This window comes from Hyperolius riggenbachi, chromosome 5 (assembly GCF_040937935.1).
Source record: "Hyperolius riggenbachi isolate aHypRig1 chromosome 5, aHypRig1.pri, whole genome shotgun sequence".
In the NCBI taxonomy this organism is placed as follows: Eukaryota; Metazoa; Chordata; class Amphibia; order Anura; family Hyperoliidae; genus Hyperolius; species Hyperolius riggenbachi.
Genome location: NC_090650.1, coordinates 442,555,720 through 442,570,754, shown reverse-complemented (window position 1 = coordinate 442,570,754; position 15,035 = coordinate 442,555,720). Strand labels below are relative to the sequence as shown.

The following is a 15,035-nucleotide window of genomic DNA, read 5'->3' as shown; positions in this document are numbered from 1 at the left end:
TATCTCTCTGTTGGCCCTCCTACCTCCTGCATAGCAACATAGCACATTGCTGAGGCTGGCACTGACACCTGAGGGGCGGAGTTCCCCCCCCGCCCCTCGGGAGCGCCACGTGTACGAGGCTCAATGCTGATGTCACATGGGACAAAAGGGTAGGTATAGATTAGGCACACATAAAATAGTCCATGGGAACAGTCCCCAGAAACTCAGCCGGTGGCAAGCCTCGTCCAGATTGCTCAAACGGTCCCAAACCTATATTTTTCATGACAGGTTCAATTTAGGGACACATAAATGCAGGCACATCGCCTCTAGTTAGGACATTTAAATAAGTCATTTAAGGAAAGGGGAGGTGCTAAAGGGGGTGTGACCAGAAAAATAGCAAAAATCAGTAACCCTTCCCACACTCGCATGCAAGTGTTCAAACAAATGCATTCACAGATTCACTCATCCAGGCACCACTGTTATCCCTACAGCTAAGTTACAAGCCAGGGTTTTAGTTCACAGAAGAATGCATTCTTACGCTTAGTCACCTATACTGCGCAGAAGTACCCAGGTAAACATAGGTGTCCTAACTCTGGCCCTGTAACATGCATAGTGTAGACATGCAAACACATTCATTGCATCAAACCTATCAATGGATTAGGAGCACACATCCTGACGTCCTCTCCTGGGCCAGATAGCGCATCTTACCAATCGCACAAGGGAGCTAACGTTATGTGTCCATGTGCACCATGCACATACACCAGCATAAGCTGCGTGCATGCTGACAAACACATACAGGGGATGGAAGGGGTGCACTAGATTAAAACCCTAGCCACAGGGTCAGTAACAAGAAAAAGGTTCAGATTAGGTGCTGATGATTTCAGTGTTACGCAGTAGATCAGCAAAGCATTCAACAACACTTTACTGTATTGGTATTTGGTAGTGATGTGATATCTTTAATCTTACCCTCTATCTCTCCATATTATTGCCCGAGACTGTTCTATTTAAAGCGGACCTCAACTCAGAACTTCCTCTCTGCTCTCAAATATAAGCAACAGCATAATGACCTGTAAACAAAAAAAAAAGCATTTCTTTGTTACAGCTGATACAAATCTGCACTGTTTCTACTTCCTGCTTTCATGGAAGCAGCCATATTGTTAACGTCCTGCACTTTCAAATGAGCTTATCTGCCATGGCAGTCAGGTGACAAAGGGGAGAGATCAAATTACAACTTGTGATTAGACACAGATGAGGGGGAATTAGACAGGCTAAACTCACATCTTTATTTGTTTTCCTTCTGTCCTTTACAAGAGTTCAGGTCCACTTTAAAGGGAACCAGAGATGAAGCACCCTCGTGCATTTTACCATATATATCAGTGGGAACATTAGAGAAAACATCTACCCTGCTCTCTGTTTCATTCTTCACTGTTCAGCCTGCTTGTTATCAGCCCTGATAAAATCCCTGACTGAGCATTCAGTCTGGCTTTGCTCAGGAATCCTTATAGCCGAGTCTGTCTTCTCTGATATCTTTTCAAGCCCAAGCCTGCCCCCTTCTGGCTCTGCTATAATGACTCCGCTTTAGTGATTCCTGAGCAAAGCCAGACTGAATGTTCAGTCGGGATTTTCTCAGGGCTGATAACAAGCAGGCTGTGCAGTGCAGAATGAAGCAGAGAGCAGGGTAGGTGTTTTCTCTAATGTCCCCACTGATATATATGGTAAAATACATGAGGGTGCTTCGTCTCTGGTTCCCTTTAAAGTGTTATACTGTCTATTGTTTGCCGTCCGGATCTGCACTGTGGTGTGATTCATGCACCGGAATCCTTGGCCCTGCATGACACAGCTCAGCGATCTGGCCGTGTGCTCACATTACTTCAAGTGCCAGGCATGTGTCCTGAAAGACTCACGGCCACTAGCGCAAACCGGCCCTTCCCCTAACTCTCCCTACTAAAGATAACCCTTCCTGATGTCTTCATATATCCATTTGCCATGTACTGATTGTTAGACGCAAACAAAAATTATCCTCAAAATATATGTCACTACAGGGCCTCTTTACTGCATTCTGCTATATGTTACTACAGAGCCTCTTTATTGCATTCTGCTATATGTCACTACAGGGCCTCTTTATTGCATTCTGCTATATGTCACTACAGGGCCTCTTTACTGCATTCTACTATATGTCACTAAAGGGCCTCTTTACTGCATTCTGCTATATGTCATTACAGGGCCTCTTTACTGCATTCTGCTGTATGTCACTACAGGGCCTCTTTACTGCATTCTGCTATATGTCACTACAGGGCCTCTTTACTGCATTCTGCTATATGTCACTACGGGGCCTCTTTACTGCATTCTACTATATGTCACTACAGGGACTCTTTACTGCATTCTACTATATGTCACTACAGTGCCTCTTTACTGCATTCTACTATATGTCACTACAGGGCCTCTTTACTGCATTCTGCTATATGTCACTACAGAGCCTGTTTACTGCATTCTGCTATATCTCACTACAGGGCCTCTTTACTGCATTCTGCTATATGTCACTACAGGGCCTCTTTCCTGCATTCTACTATATGTCACTAAAGGGCCTCTTTACTGCATTCTGCTATATGTCACTACAGGGCCTCTTTCCTGCATTCTACTATATGTCACTAAAGGGCCTCTTTACTGCATTCTGCTATATGTCATTACAGGGCCTCTTTACTGCATTCTGCTGTATGTCACTACAGGGCCTCTTTACTGCATTCTGCTATATGTCACTACAGGGCCTCTTTACTGCATTCTGCTATATGTCACTACGGGGCCTCTTTACTGCATTCTACTATATGTCACTACAGGGACTCTTTACTGCATTCTACTATATGTCACTACAGTGCCTCTTTACTGCATTCTGCTATATGTCACTACAGGGCCTCTTTACTGCATTCTGCTATATGTCACTACAGGACCTCTTTACTGCATTCTGCTATATGTCACTACAGGACCTCTTTACTGCATTCTGCTATATGTCACTACAGGGCCTCTTTACTGCATTCTGCTATATGTCACTACAGGGCCTCTTTACTGCTTTCTGCTATATGTCACTACAGGGCCTCTTTACTGCATTCTGCTATATGTCACTACAGGGCCTCTTTACTGCATTCTGCTATATGTCACTACAGGGCCTCTTTACTGCATTCTGCTATATGTCACTACAGGGCCTCTTTATTGCATTCTGCTATATGTTACTACAGGGCCTCTTTACTGCATTCTACTATATGTCACTACAGGGCCTCTTTACTGCATTCTGCTATATGTCACTACAGGGCCTCTTTACTGCATTCTGCTATATGTCACTACAGGGCCTATTTACTGCATTCTGCTATATGTCACTACAGGGCCTCTTTACTGCATTCTGCTATATGTCACTACAGGGCCTCTTTACTGCATTCTGCTATATGTCACTACAGGGCCTCTTTACTGCATTCTGCTATATGTCACTACAGGGCCTCTTTACTGCATTCTGCTATATGTCACTACAGGGCCTCTTTACTGCATTCTGCTATATGTCACTACAGGGCCTCTTTACTGCATTCTGCTAAATGTCACTACAGGGCCTCTCTACTGCATTCTGTTATATGTCACTACAGGGCCTCTTTACTGCATTCTGCTATATGTCACTACGGGGCCTCTTTACTGCATTCTACTATATGTCACTACAGGGACTCTTTACTGCATTCTACTATATGTCACTACAGTGCCTCTTTACTGCATTCTGCTATATGTCACTACAGGGCCTCTTTACTGCATTCTGCTATATGTCACTACAGGACCTCTTTACTGCATTCTGCTATATGTCACTACAGGACCTCTTTACTGCATTCTGCTATATGTCACTACAGGGCCTCTTTACTGCATTCTGCTATATGTCACTACAGGGCCTCTTTACTGCTTTCTGCTATATGTCACTACAGGGCCTCTTTACTGCATTCTGCTATATGTCACTACAGGGCCTCTTTACTGCATTCTGCTATATGTCACTACAGGGCCTCTTTACTGCATTCTGCTATATGTCACTACAGGGCCTCTTTATTGCATTCTGCTATATGTTACTACAGGGCCTCTTTACTGCATTCTACTATATGTCACTACAGGGCCTCTTTACTGCATTCTGCTATATGTCACTACAGGGCCTCTTTACTGCATTCTGCTATATGTCACTACAGGGCCTATTTACTGCATTCTGCTATATGTCACTACAGGGCCTCTTTACTGCATTCTGCTATATGTCACTACAGGGCCTCTTTACTGCATTCTGCTATATGTCACTACAGGGCCTCTTTACTGCATTCTGCTATATGTCACTACAGGGCCTCTTTACTGCATTCTGCTATATGTCACTACAGGGCCTCTTTACTGCATTCTGCTATATGTCACTACAGGGCCTCTTTACTGCATTCTGCTATATGTCACTACAGGGCCTCTTTATTGCATTCTGCTATATGTTACTACAGGGCCTCTTTACTGCATTCTACTATATGTCACTACAGGGCCTCTTTACTGCATTCTGCTATATGTCACTACAGGGCCTCTTTACTGCATTCTGCTATATGTCACTACAGGGCCTATTTACTGCATTCTGCTATATGTCACTACAGGGCCTCGTTAATGCATTCTGCTATATGTCACTACGGGGCCTCTTTACTGCATTCTACTATATGTCACTACAGGGCCTCTTTACTGCATTCTGCTATAGGTCACTACAGGGCCCCTTTACTGCATTCTGCTATAGGTCACTACAGGGCCCCTTTACTGCATTCTGCTATATGTCACTGCAGGGCCTCTTTACTGCATTCTGCTATAGGTCACTACAGGGCCTCTTTACTGCATTCTGCCATATGTCACTACAGGGCCTCTTTACTGCATTCTGCTATATGTCACTACAGGGCCTCTTTACTGCATTCTCCTATATGTCACTACAGGGCCTCTTTACTGCATTCTGCTATATGTCACTACAGGGCCTCGTTAATGCATTCTGCTATATGTCTCTACAGGGCCTCTTTACTGCACTCTGCTATATGTCACTACAGGACCTCTTTACTGCATTCTCCTATATGTCACTACAGGGCCTCTTTACTGCATTCTCCTATATGTCACTACAGGGCCTCTTTACTGCATTCTGCTATATGTCACTACAGGGCCTCTTTACTGCATTCTGCTATATGTCACTACAGGGCCTCCTTACTGCATTCTACTATATGTCACTACAGGGCCTCTTTACTGCATTCTGCTATATGTCACTACAGGGCCTCTTTACTGCATTCAGCTATATGTCACTACAGGGCCTCTTTACTGCATTCTGCTATATGTCACTACAGGGCCTCTTTACTGCATTCTGCTATATGTCACTACAGGGCCTCTTTACTGCATTCTGCTATATGTCACTACAGGGCCTCTTTACTGCATTCTGCTATATGTCACTACAGGGCCTCTTTACTGCATTCTGCTATATGTCACTACAGGGCCTCTTTACTGCATTCTGCTATATGTCACTACAGGACCTCTTTAATGCATTCTGCTATATGTCACTACAGGGCCTCTTTACTGCACTCTGCTATATGTCACTACAGGACCTCTTTACTGCATTCTCCTATATGTCACTACAGGACCTCTTTACTGCATTCTGCTATATGTCACTACATGGCCTCTTTACTGCATTCTGCTATATGTCACTACATGGCCTCTGGCTCTTTATTTGAATTTGGTCCGAGATTGTGCTACTACCAGTGGTGATGGTATCACGTTTATTCAGAGCCACCTGCTTATCAGGTAGCAGGTATCGGGATAGGACGACAGGTCAGCGCGGAGCTCGTGGTAGCTCTGTGGTAGCAGGCGTTCTTGTAGATGTGAATTTGTGAAGATTCCCACACTCTGCGTTGTGTGCGACCTCTGCACAAGTGTGGACACCGCGAGCCACCATACCACCACTTCCCCAGACAACGTGGAGACACTATTGTGTAACATCTCTCTGTCACAAATAATAACTGCAGACAGACAGGAATGGTGCTGAGACTGCAGGAACCCATAGCAACCAGTATAAAAAACATCACCAATGTCTAGTAACTTATAGCAACCAGGAAAGGTAACATCACCAAAGTCTAGTAACCCATAGCAACCAAGACAGATAACATCACCAACTTGCCTGCAGTAACCCATTGCAACCAGGATAAACAACAGCACCAATGTGCAGTAGTCCATAGAAACCAGGAAAGATAATATCACCGAAGTGCAGTAGCCCACGGCATCCAGGAAAGATAACACCACCAAAGCAACTGCAGTAACCCATAGGAACCAGAAAAGATAGCATTACCAAAGTGACTGCAGTAACCCATAGCAACCAGGAAAGATGACATTACCAAAGCAACTGCAGTAACCCAAAGCAACATGGAAAGGTAGCATTACCAAAATATCTACAGTAACCCATAGCAACGAGAAAAGGTAATGTCATCAAAGTATTTGCAGTTACCCATAACAACTATGAGAGCTAACGTTCTCAGAGTAGCTGCACATTCAGGGTAATTTCTAATCTATCAGTCAATAAATAGTGCCATAAATGCAGCTACAAACTAGGCTGGGACCACCCTTGTCAAAACCACGCACTTTTTCATTGGGATGGTTCATAGCTAAATGCGACTCTTGCATGTAGGGAAAAAAACATATTATTATTATTATTATTTATATAGCGCCGACATCTTCCGCAGTGCTGTACAGAGTATATAGTCATGTCACTGACTGCCCTCAGAGGAGATCACACTCTAATCCTACCATAGTCATAGTCTAATGTCCTACCATATTATTATTATGTATTTATATAGCACTGACATCTTCTGCAGCACATTACAGAGTACATAGTTATGTCACTGACTGTCCTCAGAGGAGCTCACAGTCTAATCCTACCATAGTCATAGTCTAATGTCCTACCATATTATTATTATGTATTTATATAGCACTGACATCTTCTGCAGCACATTACAGAGTACATAGTCATGTCACTGACTGTCCTCAGAGGAGCTCGCAATCTAATCCTACCATAGTCATAGTCTAATGTCCTACCATATTATTATTATGTATTTATATAGCACTGACATCTTCTGCAGCACATTACAGAGTACATAGTCATGTCACTGACTGTCCTCAGAGGGGCTCACAATCTAATCCTACCATAGTCATAGTCTAATGTCCTACCATATTATTATTATGTATTTATATAGCACTGACATCTCCTGCAGCACATTACAGAGCACATAGTCATGTCAATGACTGTCCTCAGAGGAGCTCACACTCTAATCCTACCATAGTCATAGTCTAATGTCCTACCATATTATTATTATGTATTTATATAGCACTGACATCTCCTGCAGCACATTACAGAGCACATAGTCATGTCAATGACTGTCCTCAGAGGAGCTCACACTCTAATCCTACCATAGTCATAGTCTAATGTCCTACCATATTATTATTATGTATTTATATAGCACTGACATCTTCTGCAGCACATTACAGAGTACATAGTCATGTCACTGACTGTCCTCAGAGGAGATCACACTCTAATCCTACCATAGTCATAGTCTAATGTCCTACCATATTATTATCATGTATTTATATAGCACTGACATCTCCTGCAGCACATTACAGAGCACATAGTCATGTCACTGACTGTCCTCAGAGGAGCTCACACTCTAATCCTACCATAGTCATAGTCTAATGTCCTACCATATTATTATTATGTATTTATATAGCTCTGACATCTTCTGCAGCACATAACAGAGTACATAGTCGTGTCACTGACTGCCCTCAGAGGAGATCACAATGTAATCCTACCATAGTCATAGTCTAATGTCCTACCATATTATTATTATGTATTTATATAGCACTAACATTGTAAGGCCTGGCAACCTATCCACCCACGAATCAGCCTCAATGTCCCAATCTACCTCCGCCGTCTTCGCCTTGTGTGGCGCGTCCCCGCTTGAACGGGAGGTGAGAGACAACACCTACCCGACTTCGGTTACACCCAGGCCTTTAGGGCGCAAGATATTGAGGCTGAATGCAGGGTGGGTATAGATAGATCACCAACACCAAACAAGAAACAAAAGCAGAGTCCAATAACAGTCCGGGGTCATACACAGGTATCCGAGATTCGCAGTACAGAAGGAGCAGGCAAGAGAGTAGTCGAGAGTTTCCGGGGTCAGTTCAGGCAGCGAGCAAGGAAGGTCCAAAATCAGGCAGAGGTCAAAAAGCCAAGTAATCCAACAAAGAATAGTTTTCCAACCAGGATACACGCACCCAGCAGCTAGACTAGCTAACGCTATCACGGGCAATGACAGGAAGCACTCAGCAGACTTATATACTACATGCAACCAATCAGTGGCCGGCCACATGCATACAGCAGCCAATCACACGCAGGCATAAATCAGCTGACAGTGAGATCAGCTGAAACAGATGACCACAACAGGTCAGCTGACCCACCCAATGCTGACCAGCAAAGCTTTCTGAGTGTATTAACCATAGCACAGTGGTCAAGCTCACCACCTCTGATGTGGGAGACCAGGGTTCAATCCTAGGCACGGTCACAAACTATAATTTTATATTATTAAAATAAACCCCTGCTAAGTGTTAGCTGACTCTACCTCAATCGTCGCCTCAGACCATACTGCGGCCGAGAGGAGCGGATCCTTACAGTACCCCTCCCCTGAGGAGTGGTCTCCGAACACTCCAACCTTGGTTTATCTGGAAATTTCAAATGAAATTGATGGATTAATTCTTTAGCATGTACCTGACGTGCTGGGACCCAACATCTTTCTTCTGGGCCATAGCCCTTCCAGTCAACAAGGTATTGTAAAGAATTACGTACTTTACGAGAATCCAGAATTTTTTCAATTTCGTATTCTGGTTCTCCATCAACAATGACCGGAGGTGGTGGAGAGTCAGATATCATGGTATTAACTGCCGGTTTCAGCAGAGAAACATGAAATGAATTGACTCCCCGCATGGATTGAGGCAATGAAATCCTGTAGGTGACGTTATTGATTTTTTCTGTTACAGGGTAAGGACCTATATATCTGGGACCCAGTTTGGAAGAAGGCTGCCGTAAAGAAAGGTTACGGGTGGAGACCCAGACTAAATCACCAGGTGAAAAGGAAAATTCCTGAGAACGATGTTTATCAGCAAATTTTTTCTGCTGTTTGACTGCCACCTCTAAATTTCTTTTAACCTGGTCCCATAACGAAACCATATGTGACAGCCAATCCTCCAACACTGGAAACCCAGAAGACGTACCTGATAGGGAAGCAAACTTAGGATTTAAACCTGTGACAATCTGAAATGGGGACATTTTAGTAGAGGTACTGGCAAGGTTGTTAAAAGCAAATTCTGCATACGGTAGAACTTCAAACCATTGGTCCTGACAATCAGATACAAAACACCGGAGATATTGCTCCAAAGACTGGTTTGTTCTCTCAGTTTGTCCATTAGTCTCAGGATGAAATCCAGAGGAAAATGACAATGATATACCAATACGAGTACAAAATGCTCGCCAAAACTGCGAGACGAATTGTACTCCTCTGTCAGAGACAATGTTTTCAGGGATACCATGCAGACGGAAAACATGGACAATAAACAATTCTGCCCATTCTTTTGCAGAGGGTAACTTACTCAAGGGAACAAAGTGAGCCATTTTACTAAATCTGTCAACCACTACCCATATGACAGTATTCCCCTGAGAGCAAGGTAAATCTACAATAAAATCCATCGACACATGAGTCCAAGGCCTATCAGGGATGGGAAGTGGTTGCAGATTACCTCTGGGTGCAAGATGAGAAGTCTTATTTCGAGCACAGACTGGACATGCCTTAACAAAGGCCTTACAATCCACCCTGAGCGATGGCCACCAGACATGACGAGACAATAAATCTACAGTCTTTTTTTCACCAGGATGACCCGCTAATTTGGAATCATGAAATTGCTGTAAAACCTGTAACCGAAGAGTTAATGGAACAAATAACAGACCTGGTGGTTTCTCGGCAGGTGCATCATTCTGACAGGAAGACAGTAACACTGAAAGATCAGGTGATAACTGAGAGGTGGACAGCGCATTGATAATACAATGTTTGGGAACAATGGATTCTGAACTTACAGGTTGATTAGTTTCAGGTTCAAAACAACGTGATAATGCATCTGCCTTAATGTTTTTGGACCCAGGCTTATAAGTAATTGTAAAGTTGAAACGGGCAAAGAACAATGCCCACCGGGCCTGTCTAGGATTGAGTCTCTTGGCACTTTCAATATATTCTAGGTTCTTGTGGTCAGTAAACACAGTGACTGGATGCAAAGCTCCCTCCAACCAATGTCTCCACTCCTCGAATGCCATCTTAACTGCCAACAGCTCTCTATTCCCTATGTCGTAATTTCTTTCAGCAGAAGAAAACTTGCGAGAGAAGAAGGCACTGTAAGGCTTGGTGGTGTATTCTCCACAGTCAGCATGCAACGCATGAGCTGACGTGGAGGAGGTACACACACTAGCACAAAGAAACAGGCTATCCCTAGTATAGTGGAGGGGAGGACTGACTCCAATAGGAGATTGTGGCGCACAGAGCCGGTGCAGATCTGACAGCCACAAACAATGCTTTCGTTATAACGTCTCAGCGCAAAGTAGCGCTGAGCGCATAAACCAGAACTGAGGAGATCAGGACAGGTAGACAGAATGAACGCTTGCTAGCTAGCGGCTACTTAGCGACAGCAAGCGTCCAAAACCAGACAGACTGGAATGAGGCAGCCAATGCGCTGCGGCGATGGCGTGCCTCACAAAGACAGGACAGGATAGACAGGAAATAGCAGGATCGAGATAGATGAACGTAACACAGATAAATATACAATAAGTATGTTTTCCTAGCGTATTACAATTACAGCTATCAATGAAACTATTTGTAACGTCTGACTAACATATGTATATATCGGCAATGAACCGATATATGACATAAGCAGGAACGCTGACTAGGACTGGAGTAATACAGGGAACAGGACTCAGAAGGATTCGCTATCTCTTCGCAGAGATGAACGCAATCCACAAACGGTAACAGGACAGGATTCAGAAGGATTCGTTATCTCCTCGCAGAGATGAACGCAATCCACAAACAGAACCAGGAGCAGGGTAACTACCTCAGCACGGGTGGTCACGGTACGCGCAACCTACCAAAACGTGCTGGAAAGCTGACTAACTGCACACAGGATATAAACAGTTCGTGTACGTATACATCAGCGACACTGATGTATCAACGTAACACAAATACAAGGAAAATAATAAACGTGCTGGTATGCATATATATTGGCAATGAACCAATATATGATGCAAAGACCAGCAAAGTATCTTTATAACAAGAAACACGATCGGGGGCTAAAGCGACAGCAAGGCAGGCTTAAGCTGAAGCTATGAAAACCCAAGGAAACCCTGCAGGAAGCAGATCTTTATACTGAGGTCATCCAATGGGAGCAGACATGCAGATTCCCACACAGGTGAATGATAATCAGTCACAAGCTGACAGCAGGGAAAGACAGACAAAGCTATGCAGCTTGCATGGAAATAGATCAGAACTGCCTGAGCTGCAGCACTACTACTTCTAGCAATAGCTGCTGCAGCAGCGATCATTACAGGCACAAGGGTGGAGACGTTCTGGAGAACCTGAGTATTGTGAAAGAACTGCTCCTACGCCAATTTCGGAAGCATCAACTTCAATGATAAAAGGTTTAAGGATATCTGGATGAGCCAGTACAGGGGCAGTACAAAAAGCCTTTTTCAATACCTCAAAGGCATGACAGGCCTGAGGGGGCCAATGAGTGGGATCAGCTTCTTTTTTAGTCAGGTCAGTCAAAGGAGCGACCAAAGTGGAAAAACCCTTAATAAACTTGCGATAAAAATTCGCAAAACCCAGGAAACGCGGGAGAGCCTTGAGCCCGGAAGGCTGGGGCCAATCTAGGACTGCGGACAATTTAACGGGGTCCATGGCAAGACCAGAATCTGAAATAATATATCCCAGGAACGAGATTTGATTGGTCTCAAAAACACACTTTTCCAATTTGGCGTAAAGAGAGTTCTCTCTCAATTTCTGCAGTACAGTCTTGACATGAAATCTATGTTCAGAAAGTGACGCAGAATAGATCAAAATATCATCTAAGTAAATGACCATAAACCGCCCCAAGAATTCTCTAAAGATGTCATTTACAAAGTCTTGGAAGACAGCTGGAGCATTACAAAGGCCAAATGGCATCACCAAATATTCATAATGCCCATCCTTTGTATTGAAAGCTGTCTTCCACTTATCACCTTGACGAATTCTGATCAAATTGTACGCTCCTCTTAAATCAAGTTTGGTAAAGATCCGAGCTCCTGTGACCTGGGCAAACAAATCGTCAATGAGAGGTAATGGGTATTTATTCTTAACAGTAATCTTATTCAGACCTCTATAATCAATGTAGGGCCGCAATCCGCCATCCTTCTTCTCCACGAAGAAAAACCCCGCTCCTGCGGGAGAAGTGGATGGACGAATGAAACCCTTACTGAGATTTTCCTTGATATACTCCCTCATAGCCCGATCTTCAGGACCAGAGAGATTGTAAAGACGTCCTCGAGGAGGCATAGTACCAGGAAGAAGATCAATAGGGCAATCGTAAGATCTATGGGGTGGGAGCTTGTCAGCAGCCTGAGGAGAAAATACGTCAACAAATTCTCTGTAACAAATAGGTAATGTATCAAAAGCTATCTCAACCCCATGCAAAGGAACAAGTTTCAAACAATGTTTATGGCAAAAGGAGGACCAGCTAGTAAGTTGCCCAGAAGTCCAATCGATCTGCGGATTGTGCTTCTGCAACCATGGCAACCCCAACACCATAGAACAGGTAGGCATTTTCAGTATATAAAATGACTGAGACTCAATATGCAATGCACCAACTTTAAACGAGATTTCCGGAGTGATTGCTATCGGACAATTCTCCTGTAGAGGAGAACCATCTATAGCAGTCACACAAATCCTGTCCTGTAATTCCAAGGCAGGAATGCCCAATTTCGTGGCCAGTGAACAATTAATGAAATTACCTGCAGCACCACAATCAAGAAATGCTTCACATGAATGACACTTGTCACCCCAAAAAATGCTTACAGGTAATAAAATGCGTTTTAATGCAAGAGGAAGTACCTGCTCGCCTAGGTGAGTTTCCTCGGACCCACCTAGGCGCTGGAGTTTTCCGGCCTCTTTTTTACAGGACAATCCTTGGCCATATGTCCCTTGCCTGCGCAATAAATACACAGACCCTCAGAACGTCTCCTTAATTTCTCAGTAGGAGTCAGTTTAGAGAAACCAAGTTGCATCGGTTCTTCAGGGGGCAAAGTGACTTGAGGGACAGAAGTGACGGTAGGAAAGAAAGTTCTCCCCTGGCGTCTCTGCCGGACTCTCCGGTCCACCCGAATGGCAAGGGTAATAGCATCCTCAAGCGTTTCAGGAACTGGATGACTGACCAATATGTCTTTTACAGTCTCCGACAGACCAAGCAGGAACTGATCAAGTAAGGCAGGATCATTCCAGTTGGTAGAGACTGACCACCTGCGGAATTCTGCAGCGTATTCCTCAGCAGGTCTGCGGCCTTGTCTCAAATCTCTTAACTTCTGAACGGCTGTAGTGGAGAGATCAGGATCTGAGTATAATACTGCCATGGCCTTAAAAAATTCATCAACAGAAGAAAGGGCCACATGTCCATGTGGAAGGCCAAAGGCCCAAGATTGGGGATCCCCTTGGAGCAGTGAAATGATAAGAGCCACACGTTGAGTTTCAGAACCTGAAGCAATTGGTCTGACACGAAAATACATTTGACAAGAGTTCATAAAGTTACTAAACTGACTCCTGGTACCTGAAAATTTCTCTGGAAGTGGTAGCTTTGGTTCCGCAGACGTCCCCGAGACCGAAGCGGGAAGAGACCCTGCGTTGTCCACAGGTTGAGCCGGCAGATTAGCTTGCTGGTTTTGTAGAGTATTAACCCGTTCTGTAAGCTGGTTAACGGCTCCAGTAAGTAGCAATATCTGGCGTTGGAGCTCCTCCATGATAATAATTGTAGGGGCCCGTGATAATGTAAGGCCTGGCAACCTATCCACCCACGAATCAGCCTCAATGTCCCAATCTACCTCCGCCGTCTTCGCCTTGTGTGGCGCGTCCCCGCTTGAACGGGAGGTGAGAGACAACACCTACCTGACTTCGGTTACACCCAGGCCTTTAGGGTGCAAGATATTGAGGCTGAATGCAGGGTGGGTATAGATAGATCACCAACACCAAACAAGAAACAAAAGCAGAGTCCAATAACAGTCCGGGGTCAAACACAGGTATCCGAGATTCGCAGTACAGAAGGAGCAGGCAAGAGAGTAGTCGAGAGTTTCCGGGGTCAGTTCAGGCAGCGAGCAAGGAAGGTCCAAAATCAGGCAGAGGTCAAAAAGCCAAGTAATCCAACAACGAATAGTTTTCCAACCAGGATACACACACCCAGCAGCTAGACTAGCTAACGCTATCACGGGCAATGACAGGAAGCACTCAGCAGACTTATATACTACATGCAACCAATCAGTGGCCGGCCACATGCATACAGCAGCCAATCACACGCAGGCATAAATCAGCTGACAGTGAGATCAGCTGAAACAGATGACCACAACAGGTCAGCTGACCCACCCAATGCTGACCAGCAAAGCTTTCTGAGTGTATTAACCATAGCACAGTGGTCAAGCTCACCACCTCTGATGTGGGAGACCAGGGTTCAATCCTAGGCATGGTCACAAACTATAATTTTATATTATTAAAATAAACCCCTGCTAAGTGTTAGCTGACTCTACCTCAATCGTCGCCTCAGACCATACTGCGGCCGAGAGGAGCGGATCCTTACAGACATCTTCTGCAGCACATTACAGAGCACATAGTCATGTCACTGACTGTCCTCAGAAGAGCTCACACTCTAATCCTACCATAGTCATAGTCTAATGTCCTACCATA

At 44.4% G+C, this 15,035-nt stretch overlaps 1 long non-coding RNA gene across 1 annotated transcript in view; it reads left to right on the top strand.

Moving 5' to 3' along the window:
* Positions 1 to 6,053: 6,053 nt before the first annotated feature.
* The window catches only part of LOC137517933 (uncharacterized), a 76,627-nt gene continuing 67,645 nt past the window's right edge, over positions 6,054 to 15,035 (top strand). The window contains exon 1 of the long non-coding RNA XR_011020715.1: positions 6,054 to 6,453. This is a non-coding gene — a long non-coding RNA (uncharacterized lncRNA). The remainder of the gene's footprint in view (positions 6,454 to 15,035) is intronic.